This window comes from Neophocaena asiaeorientalis, unplaced genomic scaffold, assembly GCF_003031525.2.
Source record: "Neophocaena asiaeorientalis asiaeorientalis breed wild unplaced genomic scaffold, Neophocaena_asiaeorientalis_V1.1 scaffold194, whole genome shotgun sequence".
Classification (NCBI taxonomy): domain Eukaryota; kingdom Metazoa; phylum Chordata; class Mammalia; order Artiodactyla; family Phocoenidae; genus Neophocaena; species Neophocaena asiaeorientalis.
Genome location: NW_020172638.1, coordinates 1,110,097 through 1,124,342, shown reverse-complemented (window position 1 = coordinate 1,124,342; position 14,246 = coordinate 1,110,097). Strand labels below are relative to the sequence as shown.

Below are 14,246 nucleotides of genomic sequence, written 5' to 3'. Positions count from 1 at the left end.
ATCGGCAGGCGGACTCCCAACCACTGCGCCACCAGGGAAGCCCTGCAAGGCTAATTTTATTGTAAGGAGAGCATAATGAGCAAAAGGTTACATCCAGATACTGGAGGTTCCCGCCTTTTCCCACCTTTCTTTCTCTGCTTTCAGAACAATTATCACCCCGAAATGTGTGGTTTCCTGTCAGTCTGGAGGTCCTGCTTTTCTTTGTCTGTCCATGGGCCAACCGCTATTTACAAGATGCGTGGTTTCCTGCCATCTGGCCATGCCCCCCTTTTTCTGCTCATATCTAGCTACCTGCCTGCTGTAACAATTCTAATATGCAGCCAAGTTTGAGAACCACTGGTACAGGGTAAGAAAAAAAGACATGCCAATGATAGAATCCTGCAGAAACTCAACATTTAGAGAGACAACAGAGAGCAGGGCAAAGAAGCAGTGGGAACCCAGATAGTGATGTCATGGAAGCCACGGGAAAAGGAGGTTTCAACAATATGAAATAAGTTCAAAGAATAAAAGAACCGAGAAAAGGTGAAAAAAGATTGCCAAGGGCTTCCCTGGTGGTGCAGTGGTTGAGAGTCCGCCTGCCAATGCAGGGGACGCGGGTTCGTGCCCCGGTCCGGGAAGATCCCACATGCTGCGGAGCGGCTCAGCCCGTGATACATGGCCGCTGAGCCTGTGCGTCCGAAGCCTGAGCCCTCCGGAGCCTGTGCTCCGCAGCGTTCTGTATGACAGACTCTAGGTCCACCCACCTCACTACAAATAACTCAAAAAAAAAAAAAAAAAAAAAAAAAAGCCAAATAAGGTGAAAGCCCAATCATGTTGGGGGAAACACACACACACATACACACGTGTGTGTGTACATGCACATACCAGTCAGCACCAACATGAGGTTTTTCCCATTATCCTGAACAACAAGTGGGAAGGACCAGAAGAGGCAAAAGGCTGGATTGATCCAGGGTTGGGAGTTTGCAGGGACAAAGGACAGGGGCTTGAGAGGTTGAGGATGCGATGATTAACCATGGGGAGAGAATGGAAACAAGGTGAGGGATAATGTGAAGGGAGATAAGGTGGTTTGGGACTGAAGGTCTTGATATGATCAAGGAACGGGCACAGCATACATATTCTGAGTGGCCTATGGCCTTTACGTGAAACTGCTTCCTCCTCCCGCTCTGCCCCAAGTATCCAGAAGTACTGGAGTTGAGGAGATTAAGGAACTGAGACAGGGCCTTGGCTGAATCTTCCACAGAGAAGCAGAAACTCCACCCAGAATGAGGCAGGCATTGAATTGAGGTCACACAGGTGTCAAAGTTGTCAGTGGGGCTTCCCTGGTGGCACAGTGGTTAAGAATCCACCTGCCAATGCAGGGGACACGGGTTCGAGCCCTGGTCCGGGAAGATCCCACATGCCACAGAGCAACTAAGCCCGTGACACAAGTACTGAGCCTGCGCTCTAGAGCCCATGCTGCGCAACAAGAGAAGCCACTGCAGTGAGAAGCCCGCGCACCGCAACGAAGAGTAGCCCCCACTTGACGCAAACTAAAGAAAGCCCGCGTGCAGCAACGCAGCCCCAACGCAGCCATAAATAAATAAGTAAATTTGTTTAAAAAAAAAGTTGTCAGTGAAAGTGAGCTGAGACCTGGAGGCCTGGTAGAGAGTGACTGGGCTGGATGAGGCATGTACCTCCTGGGGTTATTTTATTAACTCTGTGAACAATGGGCTGAAAGTATCAAAAAGGCCACCTTCCTGTTTTCGTCAACCCTGCACTTTAAAAGGCAGACCGTTTGTTTCCCTTAAGTCAAGCTTGCCTGTTATTGAGAGCTTTAAACATGTCTTAGATGGTGCTGTGTCATATATAATTCAGGAGCATTGTTTTTCTTTTTTTCCTTATATTCTTACATTTTCTATACATTCACTGTTTTCGATAACTTTTCATTTTGATATAATTTTAAATGCATGCACAGAAAAGCTGTAAAAAGAGTACAAGGAATTCTTTTATACTCTATCCAGATACAACTAGTGTTGATATTTTGCTCCGTTTATTTATCATTCTCTCTCTCTTTATGTTTACATGCATTTTTTTTCCCCCCAAACCACTAGTTAGTTTGAGATGTTATAGTCCTTTACCCAAAATGCTTCAGGCTGTAATTCCTAAGAACAAGGACATTATCTTATGCAACCCCAGTACACTGATCAAAGTCAGGAAATTTAACATTGTGTTAAAGCTATTGTTCAATCCACAGTCCTTGTTCTACTTTTGTCAATTGTCCCAGTAATGTCTCCTATGGCTATTTTTCTTTCCTGGTCTAGGATCCAGTCCAGACTCACAAATTGTGATTTAGTTGTCTTGTCTTCTTAGTTTCTTTTCATGTGGAACTGTTCCTCAACTTTACTTTGTATTTCTTGATCTTGACATTTTTTGAAGAATATAGGTCATTCATCTTGTGGAAGGTCCTTTAGTTTGAGTTTATCTGATGTTTCTTCATGATTAGATTCAGGTTGTGCATTTTTGGCAAAAAGACCACAGAAGGGATGTTTGTTCCTTCTCAGTACATCCCAGCAGGAGACACATGATGTCAGTTTGGCCCAATTGGAGATCTTACCATTGCTTTATAACAGCAATAGAACGTTCTTTGAGCTTTATTTTTCCCATTTGGCAGGCATCTTGCATTGCAGTATAACTTTCTTTTTTGCACAGCCATGATAATGTGAAGTTTCTAAATTAGTTTTGATTACTTGCAAATAACCAAAGTACAATAACCTGGTGTTTTTTAAGGAAGCAAGTTAAAAATAATATCCATTTTTTTTCTGGCCATGTCTCGCGGCTTGAGGGATTTTTATAATTCCTAGACCAGGGTTTGGCAGTGAGAGTGCAGAGTCCTAACCACTGGACCACCGTGGAATTCCCTATCCATTCATTTTTACTTGTGGAGTTTTAACGTCAACAGGTATACTTAGATTTTTTTTTTAATTAATTAATTAATTTATGGCTGTGTTGGGTCTTCGTTGCTGTGCGCAGGCCTTTTGGCAGGCATGGGCAGGGGTGGGGGCGGGGGCAAAAAAATGTACTATTTCAGACAAAAATGAGAAAACTATATACTTGTAAATAAGAATGAACCTATTTTTTAAATATTAATATTAAAGTATACTGAAAGTGCAAGACCTTTATGATTAACATGGCGCCATGCCAGGCAATATACTCTAAAACCAGAAGAAGTGGAGAGAAGTGAATTATTTTTGCAGAGTGGATCTTAACAGTAACTGCTGCGTAATGATTTTAGGCAGATTCTCAGAGCCCGACAGAGGGGAGTCATGGGACTGGTTGAAAGAAGCAGCTGAAAGCTGAGCCAAAGAAGATTTTAAAATAAGAGCTGTGTCAACATGCGTACAATCACTTGCTTTGAAGAAGCTGCAGTAGGATCCAGGAACAGGAAAAAAGAATATTTACTGTTTTGCCTTTGCACGCCAAAATGTAATCTCTTCTTTTCTTCTACCCTTCCCTTAAAGCAACAACTGTCTGCATGTAGAATGAATGTGTTTTAAATGAACCATTCAGTGCTCTTTTCTGCTCTCATTTCCAGTACTGAGTGACAACATGATAGACTAGAAGTCTCCTGACTTTGGAGTCAGACTGACGCCCGCAATTGGCCTCAGTGTCTATGTCTTTATACAAGGAATGAACCTTGCTGGATTGGGAGGATTAGAAATGACATATGTAAAGAACTCACCGTACTTTACAAATACTGTGGCCCATAGTGGACATTCAATAATGGAAGCTGCACATAAGGACGATGTAGTTTAAAGAAAAGAGCCCTGGCCTGGGAACTGGGGTACCAGGGTTCTGTTACCCAAACACTGGGTTCATCTCTTGGTGGGTGTCAAGTCAAAAGACACAACCAAGCCAAAGATCTATTAGGGGAACCACTGACTGAAGCCACCTGCCCCAGCCAGGCCCGATAGTAACCACTTGCATGAGTTCTCTTACAACAAGATGTCCTGGTAAGGAATGTGGAACTGACAAGCTATCAGCAACCGGGATAATTTGGGAAAGGTCAAAAAGAGACAGGAGAAACCAGTCCATATGTCCTACCAACCTCCCAGAATCCTTCTCGCTGGAATCCATCTTGGCTGAGTGATGCACACGCCACCAGGAAGGACCCTGAGTCAGAGTGATTGGCCAGAGACAATCAGGAAACTAACGCCATTACCATAAAACCGGAGACTGCGAGCCACGAAGCAGAGCAGTTCTCCTGGGTTCCCTTACCCTGTTGCTCTCTGCCCCGGCGCCCCTTCCCAATAAAGTCTCTTGCTTTGTCAGCACGTGTGTCTCCTTGGACAGTTCATTACCAAGTGTTAGACAAGAGCCCACTCTCGGGCCCTGGAAGGGGTCCCCCTTCCTGCAACAAATGGTGACTCTGGTGGGCCTCTCCTTCGCTACGACTGACATCCTGGCCACTCGGGGTACTCAGGGACCAGCTCGCCTGCCGACAGACCAGACCCAGAGGCCGCAACTGGGACCCTTTTGTCCCTCATGTCCTTCTGACACACATGACTGGCCAGAGTGCCCTGACCAGGTAAGGAACAAGAGACTTTATTGACCTCTTTCCCCTTCCCACTTCCCTTCCTCTTTTCAACCCCTCCTATCCTACCCTTTTTTCTTCTATCCTGGTCGTGGACGCAGGAGTCTAGTTGAAGGGCCTCAGCCTAATCTGAGGGTCGGAGCCTGATCACCTCCAGTGGGCAGAGAACTCAAATTCTGGTCTGGTATGTGGTATGTGGTATCTGGTTTCTGGTTTCTGGTAGGGCCAAGTTCCCATCCTCCCTTCCTGGAAGCCCAGGGAAAAGTCCCGTAACACCTGGGCATCTGCAGGTGGCAGGAGATATCTGTAAGGCCATCCCTTTTATCCCCCTCCTTCCCCTCTTCTTTCAACCTCTTTTCCTCCCTTTGAAATCTCTGAAGACCCAAGATATTTCCGTTTACTCTGTCAGTACTCAGATCTGAAGTTCTGTGTCTCTGCAGGAAGTTTTCTGAGAGACTGCAATCTTGTATTTAAGGGAGTGACTGATTAGGATGGCCGAGCCTGTGTGTGTTTTATGCTTTGTGTTCTGTGTGGTGATTTGTGATGGCCATTCTGCCTTGTGAAATGGGAAATTCTAGTTTTGTTCCACTGTGAAGCCCTCTTGGGCAAATTCTGTCTGACTGGAAAGATTTTAGCTATGAACCTATAACTAAGAAAAAGATATTTTACTACAGCATTGTGTGGCCACCATATTATTTAGACTCCAGAGAAAGTTGGTCTAGGTAAAGCTCTTGAAAATTCCAAAACTGGTTCTTTTTGCATATACAGTTAGTAAAAGCAAGCCTGATAAAACGTCTTTTCAGAATTCTGACCCTGAGGGAACAAGTCCTACTAGGAGAACTTGACTTTCTCTCCCTGTGCCTTGAGACCAGTGCTCTCAGGATCACTTATCTAGACCATCTCTAATTCCTGAGACTGAGGGGGAAAAAAAGGTAAGAAGACTTTTAAATTTTACCTATTCCAACTGTTATTTATAAGCTAGTGAGTTTTATATTGTAATACCTGATTCATGACTAAGCTTAGAAACGAGGCTATGAGACCTCTGGTTGTATCTGTCTATATGTTTATGTGTGCATTATCTTTGTTTTTACCTTTGGATGGTATTAACAAAATTAATTTGTAAGTGGGCTCTACTTAATTGGATTAAAGGAAATTAAGCGCTTATATAAATTCTCAAAAACACACAGAAGGTAACTGGCCAGAATTAATTTTAGGTTCACGTGAACTGGGAAATATTCAGTATTAAATTAATACCTGGTATTAATGTTTAAGTTTGTTGATCTAATTAATATAGACATGTCTTTAGAGTCATCAACATCAAATATAATACCTTTATTGTACTTGGGTTTAATAGAAGTCAAATAAGACCTTATTATGTCTGTTGCAAATTTTTCAGCAAGAAAAATAACTTGGTATGATGAAATTTTTATAAGTGTATTAAATGCAAGTGAGATAAGAGCTTTTGGATGAACTTTTTAGGAATAATTATGTTTTAGAAATGTCTACTTGAGGATGATCTCTCCAGATATTTGGTAATGTGAAATTTTACAGTTGTGTTAAGTTAAATGATGGAAGTTTGTTGAATAGCTGGGTCATTCCCAAATAAAATAAGATGCTGAGACATCAGTTACTAAACAGAGAAACTAAAGATATTTAGGACTATTAATGAATAGGTTTAGTGCCACCCTGAGATGTTCTCTATTTGAAAGCAAATGTGGTACTTTCATGGTGGCACAGTGGTTAAGAATCTGCCTGCCAGTGCAGGGGACACAGGTTCAATCCCTGGTCCAGGAAGATCCTACATGCCACAGAGCAACTGAGCCTGTGTGCCACAACTACTGAGCCTGCACTCTAGAGCCCATGAGCCACAACTACTGAGGCCTGTGTGCCTAGAGCCCATGCTCTGCAACAAGAGAAGCCACTGCAATGAGACACCCATGAACTGCAATGAAGAGTAGCCCCCGCTTGCTGCAACTAAAGAAAGCCTGCACACAGCAATGAAGACCCAACACAGCCAAAAATAAATAAATAAATAAATAAAATAAAATAAAACTCCCTCTGCTTAAAAAAAAAAAAAGAAGTTATGAGGAATAGAATTGCATTTTATTAGTGAAAAGAAAGTAAGTCTGACTGAGAGCTGGTTGTTTCTGGATAGAAGAAAAAGTGATGGATACAGAAAGTGATGGAAGATTTGTGGGGAGTGGACCCTGAAGAAAGAGTTTTGTGCATGGTCAGGACTGGCTAAGTTTAGAATAAATTTAATTGATTAAATGAATTTTAAAAGTAAGCTGGTACAAAACTTGAATTTGGCTTTTCTCTCTGTTAAGAGAACAAGTTTTCTTAAAATGTTGAACTGCCTTTGATAACAGATTTTAAGTTTCTTTACCTTTTAAGCGATATGTTCTGTATTTGCCTTTGAAATCTTTTGTTACTTTGGCTAAGTGAATAACTATTGTTTCACAGTGACCTGTGATCTTATCTGACTGAGTGTTCTAAACACTTTTGATATTTTTCTGACAAACTTTCCAAATATCAAATTTTAATTACAGTTCTTTTGACCTCCAGCTAAGTTCGAGATGCTTTAGAAGACCCATGAAACATCTCACAGAGAAATATTTCATCAGTATGTTAAATTACAATACATGGAGAGCATTATTACATGAGTGATAAACTTTTTAAAAAATATACTGTATGGAACAGGAAGTGGAGTCCATCTGCGATGACCTCTAACTTTAAGAAGGCAAACATGGCATCAACTGCTCAGTGAAAAAGGATGAGTCCTAAACCGGAGCTTACTGAAGAGCAGAAACAGGAAATTCGAGAAGCTTTTGATCTCTTTGATGCTGACGGAACTGGGACAACTGATGTTAAGGAACTTAAGGTGGCAGTGAGGGCACTGGGCTTTGAACCCAAGAAAGAAGAGATAAGAAAATGATAAGCAAAGTTGATAAGGAAGGGACAGGAAAAATGAACTGTAGCTACTTTTTTATGGTGATGAGTCAGGAAATGTCTGAGAAAGATACCAAAGAAGAAATCCTGAAAGCTTTGAAGCTCTTCAATGATGATGAAACTGGGAAGATATAGTTCAAAAATCTAAAATGTGTGGCCAAGGAGTTGGGTGAAAACCTCACCGATGAGGAGGGGCAGGAAATGATTGATGAATAGAAATGGAGATAGAAATGGAGATTGAGAAGTCAATGAGCAAGAGTTCCTGTGTATCATGAAGAAGACCAGCCTTTATTAAGATCAGTGTCATCTTTTTTTTTTAATTAATTAATTTTTATTTTTGGTTATGTTGGGTCTTCGTTGCTGCGCGCAGGCTTTCTCTAGTTGTGGTGAGCAGGGGCTACTATTTGTTGCGGCTTCTCATTGTTGTGGCTTCTCTTGTTGCAGATCATGGGCTCTAGGTGTGCAGGCTTCAGTAGTTGTGGCACATGGGCTCAGTAGTTGTGGCTCACGGGCTCTAGAGCTCAGGCTCAGTAGTTGTGGCGCATGGGCTTAGTTGCTCCGCGGCATGTGGGATCTTCCCAGACCGGGGCACGAACCCCTGTCCCCTGCATCGGCAGGCGGACTCTCAACCACTGCGCGCCACCAGGGAAGCCCGAATTTGAGGTTCTTTGTAAGGTGACCTTCTGAGTGCTTTAATTCCCCAGGGCAGAACGAGAGCACGTTAGAGTGGAGAAAAGGGTCTTCAAGCTTTTGCCCACCTGCTGCTCTGCCTTGTATCGCTTTGTCCCGCATTCCCACATTTATGCTACGGCAGAACAACTTCTTCACAAGCACATGTTGTACCTGTGTCACCACAAGCAGGGGGCATCTCTTCAATGGTTCCAATGTTAATTGGTGCCTGAGTGCAGCTTTCTCTTTTATAAAACCCAGTGAACTCTCTTACTTGCATTTGGATGTGTGTGTGTGTGTGCTATTGTTTTGTCTTCAAATAAAGCCTTTCTTATTTTGAAAAAAAAAAATATATATATATATACTGTATGGATGTTGTTATTCTAGAAATTACATGGAATTCCTAAAAATCTAGTATGTCCTGGTAAAATGTTGCCAGTCATAATTCTAGTTATTTTAAAATGTTGCATGTCACAGCAGTAAGTTTCTTTTGTCAGTTACATTGTGATCAGATGTTTAACTGTGACTTTTTAAGTCTTTCTGTCATTTATAGACAGTTGTTGTACTCTGATAAATCTCCAATTATCCTGGGGAACTGGGTAAGAAATTAAAGAATCTTAAGGAAACCTGATGCTTCATCAAAAGTTTAACAAGAGGATTAGTTACTGAATGGGCTGGTGAATATAGTTGTAATGTTTATGTTTCTATCTGAAACATTACAAGCTGTTAATTTGTGTTTTCCAGATACAAAGAAACCCTTCCCCTCAAGCTAATTATGACTTACAGCAATTTGGTAAATTACACCTTTGTAAGCAGAATTGACACATTTCTCTTTTCTCTCTACCTGACCCCTCCAGAGATTGGAAACTCTTGGGTTCCCAGCAGCTTTATCAGATAAATTAGAAAGGCCACCTCCTAATAGGTGCAGGAATCTGAAGGTATTTTTGTGGACCTTAAAAAGGGAGGAATTCACCTAAATCTGTGAGGCAGAATCTGTGACAAGCCCTTGGCTTTGCTTTCCTGGTCTGGGGAAGCCTTTTATCAATTAATCAGACTTAATTTGCAGACAAATTAATCTTGCTTTGACTATATTGGTAAAAATGAGGGTAACTTTAGACAGAAAGTGATGCTTCAATGGACATCAAAATCTAATTCTGTTTATTGAGGTCTATATTCACTAAGACTCACTTCTTGGATAGTTTTTGCTGTTATGTTATATTGTTGTAAAGTTTTAATTGAATTATTAAAAGGACATTTTAAGTTTGTTTCTGAAGCTGAACTCGGTAATCTGTCTTTGGACGAAGCTCAGATGCTCCATGATCTGCAACCGGGAGGTTAACGCCAGGTTATGGTCATTTAAATTTAAAGGCAACTTTATTTGGGGACAATTAAACCATACTAGAGATAACCAGCCTAGTAACACTAGGAAACTGGGCTGGGTGCCTTATGGATAGTGCCAATATATTATTTCCCTTAAAGATAAAGATTGGTACAGAGCAGGCTAAGAAAACCTGGGATATACTGGGCTGCACCTAATGGAAATTCTTGACTTAAATTCTTACTTGTGAGCTTACTAATACTGCTAGCTATATTATTTTTTTAATAAATAAATACATTTATTTATTTATGCCTGCATTGGGTCTTCGTTGCTGTGTGCGGGCTTTCTCTAGTTGCAGCGAGCGGGGGCTACTCTTTGTTGTGGTGCACTGGCTTCTCATTGCGGTGGCTTCTCTTGTTGTGGAGCATGGGCTCTGAGCTCACAGGCTGCAGTAGTTGTGGCATGCAGGCTCAGTAGTTGTGGCTCTAGAGTGCAGGCTCAGTAGTTGTGGTGCATGGGCTTAGCTGCTCCACGGTATGTGGGATCTTCCTGGACCAGGGCTCAAACCCGTGTCCCCTGCATTGGCAGGCGGATTCTTAACTACTGCACTGCCATGGAAGTCCCTATATTATTTTTTATATTGAGTGTTTTACAGAATTGTTGCTCTTTGTATTACCAAATGTGTGATTGAACCTCTGATAAAATGATGACATATAGTTCCATATAAGATCAGTGATGGTAATAGTAACTCTAGATATGGGAAGAAGCAACAAGAGGGAGTATTTTCGTGGACCATAAAAGACTAGTAAGACAGGTGGTCCAGAGATTTTTGGCTACTGTGAATAAGGCCTAGTCTAGTAATAGCACACTGAGTGGCCTATCAGTGAAATCTTTGCCCGACCTGGGAATGATCATTCCTAGCACCATGGGACGAAGTGGTCATGAAGTGCCCCCGAAACCGTGGTTGAATTTATGACTCTGAAGGGGCCCTGCCAAATGAAGACTGTCACTTGCCGTATGCTTATGCAAGGATTAGGTCAATGGCCACTGCAGCCACTGACCTTAACATACCCTGAAAGGAGTTCAGGGTGGAGATCAGGAATGAGGCACTCTGTGCTCTGGGAAAAACTGGTAGAACAGGCCTGCAGATCGTTAGATACTTTCAGGAGAAGACTTTATGAGCCCAAATTCTTCCATCTTCTCATATCTAGAAAAGCTCGAAAATCATTAACAGTGACATCTGCTTTGGCCATTAAAGAGAGAAGTGCAACTGAAAGTCAAAATGGAGTAGCTGTGATTCAGACATCCAAGGTAATACTAGGTGGCATTATGGACATGATTTCAGACAAGTCCTTGTATTACTAAGAACTTGAGTTTTCTGAGCTGTGTCACACTTGGGATGCCACCAGCCATTCGCAAAAAAATGTCTGCTGGCAGCTGGTAGCTGCAACCTTATGGTTTCAAGGTATCCTCTTGTAACTACTAAATTTTTAGAAAATGAAATTGTTTTAGATCAGATAGTAGTAGAAAAAAGAGATGTGTAGTGGCCAATAGCTCCTGTTATGTACATATTAACACCATATCTGAAGTTAAAACCTACTTAGAGTAGATAAGAATAAACAACTGGCTACCTGGTTACAAGTCTCCCCAAAGTGCGAGGTCCAGACTGGGTTTCCGGCTTACTCTTCTGAATTCCTCAGGGAATGAGATTTATTTTTTCTCTTAAAATTCCAGTTGTCACTCGTCCAAATACTTCTTTTTTAAATTATTTAATTAATTAACTTATTTATTTTTGGCTGCATTGGGTCTTTGTTGCTGCGTGCGGGTTTTCTCTAGTTGCAGCGAGTGGGGGCTACTCTTTGTTGTGGCACGCAGGCTTCTCATTGCAGTGGCTTCTCTTGTTGTGGAGCACAGGCTCTAGGTGCATGGGCTTCAATAGTTGTGGCACGTGGGCTCAGTAGTTGTGGCTCATGGGCTCTAGAGCACAGGCTCAGTAGTTGTGACGCACGGGCTTAGTTGCTCCGCGGCATGTGGGACCTTCCTGAACCAGGGCTTGAACCCACATCCCCTGCATTGGTAGGCAGATTCTTAACCACTGCACCACCAGGGAAGTCCCCAACTACTTCTAATTGGGTCTATTACACCAAAATGGCGGACCAAGGGATTGAGATTTTAATTTTTTTTTTAATTTATTTTTGGCTGTTTTGGGTCTTTGTTGCTGCGCGTGGGCTTTCTCTAGTTGTGACAAGCAGGGGCTACTTTTCGTTGCGGTGCGCAGGCTTCTTAGTGCGGTGACCTCTCTTGTTGCGGAGCACGGGCTCTAGGTGCGTGGGCTTCAGTAGTTGCAGCATTCGGGCTCAGTAGTTGTGGCATGCAGGCCCTAGAGCATGCGGGGATTGAGATTTTAATCATACAAGACTCAGATCCAGGACTTGGAACTCAGAAATATTTCCAACTCGGTGTCTATTTTCCAAATTGAGGCGGGACTAGTCCCCCTTTTAGCAGGGAGTGGCCAGAGCTGTTGTACCCCAGTTCCCTGAATTGAAACTGAGCAGGACTCTGTTGGCTCTGGAGTACAAATCCTTTCTGTGTCACCTATTTCTTGTTTGTAGGAATAGGCTTCATTCAGCCTCCTTGACCTTCCCTGAGTTCCAAAGAGCAGATTCAAACAGTTGCTAATCAGGGAATGGTGGGGATATAGAAACAGGGGAGGAACAGTCAAGTGATGGTATGGCCTTGGGGCAGGGTCCTGGTTCCTCCTCAAGGAGTATGCATAACAATCTCTCTGAGTTCTTCTGCAGGAACTAAGGCCCCCACCCAGGTGAAGCATGGTAACTTCAGGCTGAGCACAAGACTCTTGGAGCACTGCCCTGTTACCTCACTACCAGCTGATCAGAAAAAAGTCACAGACACTGCAGCTCTCACCCCAAATTTTGCCTTCCTTTTCTGGGCCCGGCAATGACCATCCTGTTCGGCCTCCTGTTTGGCCCTTGTCTATTTCAGCTGCTAACAAGGTTCATCTCTGATAGGGTCCAACAGTTTCAGGCTAAACTGTTGTTACTACGAGGGTGAATGCTGATTTGGGGCACAGAATACCTCGATTTAAATCAGGTGGAGAGAGTGGGACTTCCCTGGTGGCACAGTGTTTAAGAATCCACCTGCCAATGCAGGAGACACGGGTTCGATCCCTGGTCCAGGAAGATCCAACATGCCGTGGAGCAGCTAAGCCTGTGTGCCACAACTACTGAGCCTGTGCTCTAGAGCCCGCGAGCCACAACTACTGAAGTCTGTGCACCCTAGAGCCTGCACACCATAACTACTGAGCCTGTGTCCTGAAACTACTTAAGCCCATACATCTAGAGCCCGTGTTCTGCAACAAGAGAAGCCACGGCAATGAGAAGCCTGTGCACCGCAACAAACAGTAGCCCCCACTTGCCGCAACTAGAGAAAGCCCGCATGCAGCAACGAAGACCCAATGCAGATCAATCAATCAATCAGTCAGTCAGGTGGAGAAAGACTTCTATTCCACTAGGCAGGACTACGCCCACTCTCATCAGGAAGTAGTTACAGAAGAAGGAGACCTCTGCCCCAATTCCCAAGAAGTATCTTGAGTATGATGTCTCTCTGGGGGAATTGTTAGGGGAACCACTGACTGAAACCACCTGCCCTAGCCAGGCACCATAGTAACCACTTACATGAGTTCTCTTACAACAGGAGGTCCTGGTAAGGAATGCGGAACTAACAAGCTACCACCAACCAGAAGGATTTGGGAAAGGTCAAAAGGAGAGAGGAGACACCAGTCCATATGTCCTACCAACCTCCCAGAATCCTTCTCGCTGGAACCCATCCTGGCTGAGTGATGCACACGCCACCAGGAAGGACCCTGAGTCAGAGTGATTGGCCAGAGACAACCAGGAAACTAACCCTATTACCATAAAACCCGAGGCTGCGAGCCATGTAGCAGAGCAGTTCTCCTGGGTTCCCTTACCCTGTTGCTCTCCACCCGGGTCCCCCTTCCCAATAAAGTCTCTTGCTTTGTCAGCACATGTGTCTCCTTGGACAGTTCATTTCCGAGTGTCAGACAAGCGCCTACTCTCAGACCCTGGAAGGGACCCCTTTCCTACAACAGATTGATTGGGAGAAGGAAGGATTAACTACTTGCATCAAGTAAGGAGAACACTGAAGATCTTTCCCAAAGCAATGTCTCCCCAAACACCAAAACTGGGGAAGTTTTAAGCTAAGGGTACATGCATATTTTTGAAGGGGTTTGGGCAGAGGAGACTATAGCATAGAATTGGGGTAAAGGTTGACAGAGTCCAAGCTGTAGTTGAACGAAGTCTTAAGGGTCAGAAAAGATCAACATCCTCATTCCATCCTCCATCTGGGTGGGGGTGTCTTAGTTCCCACAGAACTCAAAGATATGTATCAGATTGTTATGTATATCCCTTAAGGAGGAACTAGGACTCTGTTTTATCTCTGAACTATTGTTTCTTGACTGTTTTTCCTTTGTTCCTGCATTCCCTCACTTCCCTTAAAATCATTAATTACTGAGACCTGTTCAAGGGCAAGCATTGTGGCCAGGCTTAGATCACAAAATGGCTTAGGCCAAAGATGGTTTCTCTTATGTCAAGAAAGCCGTGCCTGGTTCTCTTTCTCTGGGGACTCCCTATCCTACCTGCTTACAGTCCTGGTCCCTGAGCCTTCATTTCACTAAGAAGCATGTAAACTTGAGCTAGTCCC

At 43.3% G+C, this 14,246-nt stretch overlaps 1 pseudogene; it reads left to right on the top strand.

Annotated features, from left to right (window-relative positions):
- LOC112395970 (centrin-2 pseudogene) overlaps positions 1–7,910 on the top strand; it is a 27,127-nt pseudogene extending 19,217 nt beyond the window's left edge.
- The last annotated feature ends 6,336 nt before the right edge of the window (positions 7,911–14,246 follow it).